The following is a 6,168-nucleotide window of genomic DNA, read 5'->3' as shown; positions in this document are numbered from 1 at the left end:
GCAGCCGGATCTTGAGGCTTCCGAGCGACTTCTCCCTCACCTGAACGCAATGCTTCTGATGCTCCTCCAACTCCTCATCCATCCGCTTCTTCAAGCTCTCAACCACGAACTGCTTCTCCGCCACCGGGTCCTTCGTCCCACTCTCCACGGCCTTATCAGGGTCGCCCTCGTCCATTGAGGGTGTTTTCCTATTCATGTACTTGTGATGCCACTCCTCGAAGACTTGCTTCTTCCGGACATACTCCCTTCTCGTCTCCTCGTACTTCTCCTTCAGCTTCATCTCCTCCTCCTGGTGGAGGATGATCGTCTTGATCACGGCGGCAAAGGATGCGATGGCGCCCTTTGCCACCTCATCGGGGAGCTTCTCGAGGTAGTCGTGCCAATCGCGGAGCAGAAGCTGGATCGGAGGACTCGGGACTCTTGGCAGCGATGACACTTTCTCCTTCAAGCTGCTCTCGATGAGGATGAGATTCAGCTTCAGCCAGTTGAAGAGCCTCGTATCGTATGCAAATGGCTAACAGCAGCTTTCGCCTTCTCCAGTTGCTCGGCACTGGCATTGCGTCTCTTTAGCTTATTCAGCACGCCTACTTTACGTTGATACTCACGTTTCATAAGCTCACCCGCCTACCCATATGAAGACAACAGAAATTCAAGACTGATGCCAAACTACGAAAGTATGAATTACTCATAAGGAAAAGGAAAGGGGGATCGAGTCTTGAACAGAAACGAACCTTGATTTCTTCGTATAGCTTTTTCTCCCACGCTAGCAACTTGTCCAAAACAGTGGCATGTGTCTCGTAATCATCTGGATCAAAGCTATCATGCGTTGTTTCACCATTTGGGACGCCCTTATAGGATTTGTTCCAAGTAATAACTTGCATGACTCGAGCTGCATGGTCGATGTGGCCTGGATACGATAAAAAGTTCACAACCGAATCTAAAATCGGAAAAGAAACAAAGAGATGCCAAACAGCAAATTATTCCAAAGGAACTAGTAAAAGAGGCTCCAAAGATTCAATATTCCACTGTGAAAAAGATATACGAGTAGTTATATACGGTGATCATAAATAAATCGAACATATTGATAGTTATTGAGTTCATTTGAAAAGTTAATATGTTCACAAACAACTAGTACAAGAATTACCACATTTTCTACAAGATTTTTTAAAGTTAAATGCATCAATCCATTATGTGATTATGCAAATTTGGATTTCAAGATTCAATGGACATATTATCATGATTCATGTGAACGACTATTTCAAATCCAACTCTAAATTGCAACTTGCAAGGTTGAAACTTTAAACAATAGAAAATCACAATGGTAATGATGACCTCGGTTATCAGCAAAATTCGAGTGGTAATGCAATCTCATTGCCTCAAGCATCTTTGAAACAACTTGTGAGCTTTGGGAAGCTTTAAGGAAATGATCGTCGATCTCACTCAAAACCTTCAACAGATCCACACCATTAGAGCATCCGCAATGCTGCCTCGTTACGGTCTCGGTCTCGTCTCGACGAGACGAGATGTCTCGACGCCCGACGCGTCCCGGCGAGGCAAGTCTCGAGCTGGCGAGACACGCGCCCGGCGCCACGTGGCGCGCGCGGGCGGCTGGCGTGACGCCCACTCGCCGACCCGCGAGTGGGCGTCGGATTTATGACGTCATAATTCAATTTTTTTTTAAAAAAAAATCAGATTTTTCAAAAAAAAAAAAAAAAAAAAAAATTAAAAAAAACGGTAATATGACCGTTGAACGGTCATATTTTTAATTTTTTTTATTTTTATATTTATATTCTATATATACTCTTCTCCATTCTCCATTTTTCACACAAACACACATTTATTCTCTCATCTCTCTTTCTTTCCTCTCCAATCACTTCTATAAAATCATTCCTTTATTTTTTTCTTCTCCCAAATTTAATCAATTATGGATCCATTTGAGCAAATGCGTCGAATAATGGAAGAATCGCTAGAAGAAGATCGACGTAGGGAGGAGGAAGCCGCCGCGCCTCCTAGGCGACGCCGGACATACATCCACCGTAACCGGGAGGAAGCCGCCGCAAGGTTGGAACATGATTACTTCAGTCCGAACCCGGTGTGGGGAGATATCAACTTCCGTCGCCGGTTCCGTATGTCACGCCCGCTATTTTTGCATATCGCGAGTACATTGGCGGCACGGGAAGAGTTCTTCAGAGAAGGGTTCGACGCTATTGGCCGTCCTAGCCACACGACGCTCCAGAAATGTACTGCGGCGATCCGTAAGCTTGCTACTGGACAAACGGCGGATGCGTTCGACGAATACCTGCACGTCGGAGAATCCACTGGGCGACTTTGTTTGTTGAACTTCGCAAAGGCGTCCGAGCAGCCTTCACCGCCAAATTTCTGAAGAAGCCAACCACCGCAGATTGTCAGTTTCTGCTCCGTCTTCACGAACAAGTGCACGGATTCCCCGGGATGCTCGGGAGTGTCGATTGTATGCATTGGCAATGGAGGAATTGCCCTGTGGTGTTGAGGGGGTCATACACGAGCGACCACAAAGGAACCCACCCCACCGTTATACTCGAGGTCGTCGCCGACTACCGGCTATGGATTTGGCATGCGTATTTCGGGGTCCCGGCTCGAACAACGACGTCAACGTGCTCAACAACTCCGACCTCTTCGCTGAAGTTCTGAATGGTAAAGCGCTGGCCATCAACTTCGTCTCTAACAATCGCCAGTATAAAATGGGGTACTATCTTGCCGACGACATCTATCCGAATTGGCCAACCTTCGTGAAGACGTTCAACAGGCCTGCGGACGAAAAGCAGTCTCTTTTTGCGCAGAAGCAAGAGTCTCGCTCGCAAGGATGTGGAGAGAGCGTTCGGGGTTCTGCAAGCTCGATGGAACATTATCAAAGCCCCGGCTCGACAATGGTTTATGGAGAATATGGTCGACATCATGTATACGTGCATAATCTTGCACAACATGATTGTCGCCGATGAAGGACCTGGGGCGGGAAATTGGTTCGACCCTGAAACCCCGGGAAGCTCAATCGCAAGTAGTCCGCCTCGAACGGGAGTGCATCCGTCTTTGCAAGAGCGGTTGTCTATTCGGGCAAGGACACGTGATTCTACCTCCCACGCCCAACTCCAGGAGGATCTAATGGAGCACATTTGGGCAAAATTTGGCAACCGTTAGATGATCGTCACTAGAGAACTCCTTCTGATTCTTTGCCTCCATTTTTTTTTATTTGAGTTTAAATGTGCAATTTGTAATTTCTAGTTTTTTAATTATGTCTTTTTTATTTTTTATTTTTTTAGGTATTTAAATTGTAATTTTATTTTATTTATAATGAAGTGTGTTTTTTATTAATTGAATTTGTTGGAATTAAAAATAAAAAATGAAATTGAATGAATAGTTAAGAGATGGAGGGATGCAGGTGTTGTCTCTTAGTTAAGAGATGAGCTGAAAAGTACAGCGGGGCCCATGAATAGTGAAGAGATGAGACGGTTAAGAGACGAATAAGAGATAGCGTTGCGGATGCCCTTATTTTCATCTCCTGTCCCAGTCCCACCAATAACGGTTCTACTCATCAAAGTAGGTGCCGTGTTCGAGTGCATAAACTTTGGGGCTGGCGTCTCCTCCGGGGTCTTGAACGCTTCCATATCATCGGAACCAACTTGCTTCTCTGGAGTCTTGAACTCATCATGTCCTGCCACATTCTCGAATGCTTGATCAAGATTCACATTCATGTCCTCGGCATAGCCCCCTTGGCCTTTCTCTCCGACCCCGTCCAAATTAGAGTCTGGCATGTTGTCCATGAAGAAGTAATCCCACGCCATCCCTTTAATCTCCGAAGGGGTCGTGGACGGGTTAGGAAGTGGCCTTATTGGAGTCTCGACTTCCGCCTCCTCATCCCCTTTCTTCTTCCTCCGAAACCTCTCTTCCTCCTCATAGATATTGTCCTCGTGCACAGCTACCCCTTTCATCTTCCCCTTCCTAACCGACTCCGACAATGCCGCTGGCATTGTAGCAGCTCGCTGGAGGGGCGGCATGGGCGAGAAGCTGGGTAGCGGTGGGGGTGGCGGAGGGAGATTGGACTCCATCGGAGACGGAGGGCGGTCGACAACCGGAGGATTCTCCGGCACCGCCGTGGCCAGCGGCGGCGGAGGAACCTCCCCGCCGGCGAAATCACTCAAGGCGGCGCCGGTGTCCTTAAGCGAGACGGAGTAGCCGGAATGTGCCGACGCGAAAGCATTTCTCGCAACTACAGCCTCCTTCATCAAATTCCTCCTCTCCTTACATCTAGAAACCGATTCCTCATCGTCTATTTTCGATTGAGCACACCCCATTTCCAATTTCCGATCGAATAAGGGCTTTTTTAAACCTTCACATCTATCAAAAACCAAATCACAAGCTAAATTTGAAGCATAAACACAACTGCACAAAATAAATCAAACAAAAAAAATAGTCGGTCCCTTTTCTGGAAATGTTAACACACATATCACAGCAGGAATCACACTGAATATGCTTCCATATTTCCTAAAATCCAATGAATAATTCCAACTTTTTCCCAAAAAGGTCTTAAAGCAAAAAGGGTATCGATCTGAAACTAAAAGGAGCAAGCATACAAAATGCAAAGCACCGCCTCACCTGCGTGTAAATCAGCAGCTCCAGCGAGATTCCAACACACAAATTCCACACTACAAAAATAGTAAACATAAATTAATTGAATTTTTACTTTTTAATATTGCCTTGATGGAATGCTGAGCGTGAAAAAGGATAAACGGACAGATTACTCTGCACCGAGAGGATCAAAGCGGCAGCGAGGGGCCGGATTGTCTCCGGTTCCTTCCCTGCAGTGGCGTGCTTTTAGACTAAAAGTGTTGGATTATCATTTTAGTTTAGAGAAAAAGGCGCGAATTTACACGCTACTCGATTTAGTGAGTGATTAGGGGCTTCAGTTTTCAAAAAATGGAAGGAGTAACGGTAACAGCAATCGAGTTGGCTACGGCGTCGTTTCTGTCTTTTTTTGGGAAAAAATTAATTTCATACACAATTTCTAGTATTCTGTATCCGACAATGTCTCTTTTTCTGGATTTAGCCATTTCTATCATTTATTTAAGACAATTGTTATATGGTTAGTAAATATTTTTACAATTTTCCCCTATCGCATTTTTACCCCTTTTCCATACATATAGAGAGACTATTTAAGAGATTTTGCCAATGTTAAATGACATACAATTTTGTAATTCGATGTACAAGATAATTTAAACAACATTCAGTTAGGGGGTTGAATAATCAAAAAGAAAATACTATAACTATAGCGATTATTGAATTGTTTTGCCTCTCATATTGATAGCTGCATTCGTAGATTTTATAATATTGTAACTTATTTATTCAAGTTATGTAAGTACATAACTATGTTGAATTTTTTGTATCAGCACAAGTACACAACTGTATCTTTTACTTTTTACGAAATAAATTTATTAACCCAAGCAAAGGTTAAATAACTGAAATTTTTTGGGCTGATTTGCATTTTTCACTATGAAATATGTAGCGTCAAAACTAATCATATCTAACCATGGGCTAAATACTGATTGGAGTACAATAGAAGTTTAAAATGGGCTACAAAATGGGCCGAACGACGCTTGACAAGTTATGCTTCTATTTTCTTTTGTTTTGAACGAAACTTTGACATCAATAATGTTTATATATAACCAACGGGTCGTAGCGCAGTTCGTAGTGCGGAGCTGTGGTGACCATGAGGGAGGTCACGGATTCAAACCTCGCCACCCGTTGGGAGACTTTCGGCCTTAATCCGCAAGCCCGATCGAGTAGGATTAGTCGGATTCGTTCGGTATACATGTGGTTAAAAAATAATAATAATATTTATATATAATTAATTAATTTCAAATTAGCAGTTTAAATAAGATTTATTTGTTCTGGATTAGTGTTTATGAATTTTTAATTAAATTTTTAAACCACTATTAAATTCTATTTATCACAGTGGGAGTTTTTTTAATTGTTACTCTTAATTTACAAGAGGAGAATAAGGGATGCATGAGTATTTTCTATCAAGTTATTCATTAATTTTCCATTATTTTCTATAACACATCAATGCATTATTATGATAATATCTCTCTTTGGAATGAATATGATGAATAAGAATGGGTGAATTCTTTTTGATGA

At 43.1% G+C, this 6,168-nt stretch overlaps 1 pseudogene; it reads right to left on the bottom strand.

Annotated features, from left to right (window-relative positions):
• Positions 1-4,732, bottom strand: part of LOC125196528 — an 11,098-nt pseudogene extending 6,366 nt beyond the window's left edge.
• Positions 4,733-6,168: the final 1,436 nt, after the last annotated feature.

This window comes from Salvia hispanica, chromosome 6, assembly GCF_023119035.1.
Source record: "Salvia hispanica cultivar TCC Black 2014 chromosome 6, UniMelb_Shisp_WGS_1.0, whole genome shotgun sequence".
In the NCBI taxonomy this organism is placed as follows: Eukaryota; Viridiplantae; Streptophyta; class Magnoliopsida; order Lamiales; family Lamiaceae; genus Salvia; species Salvia hispanica.
This window is presented reverse-complemented; position numbering and strand designations above follow the sequence as displayed.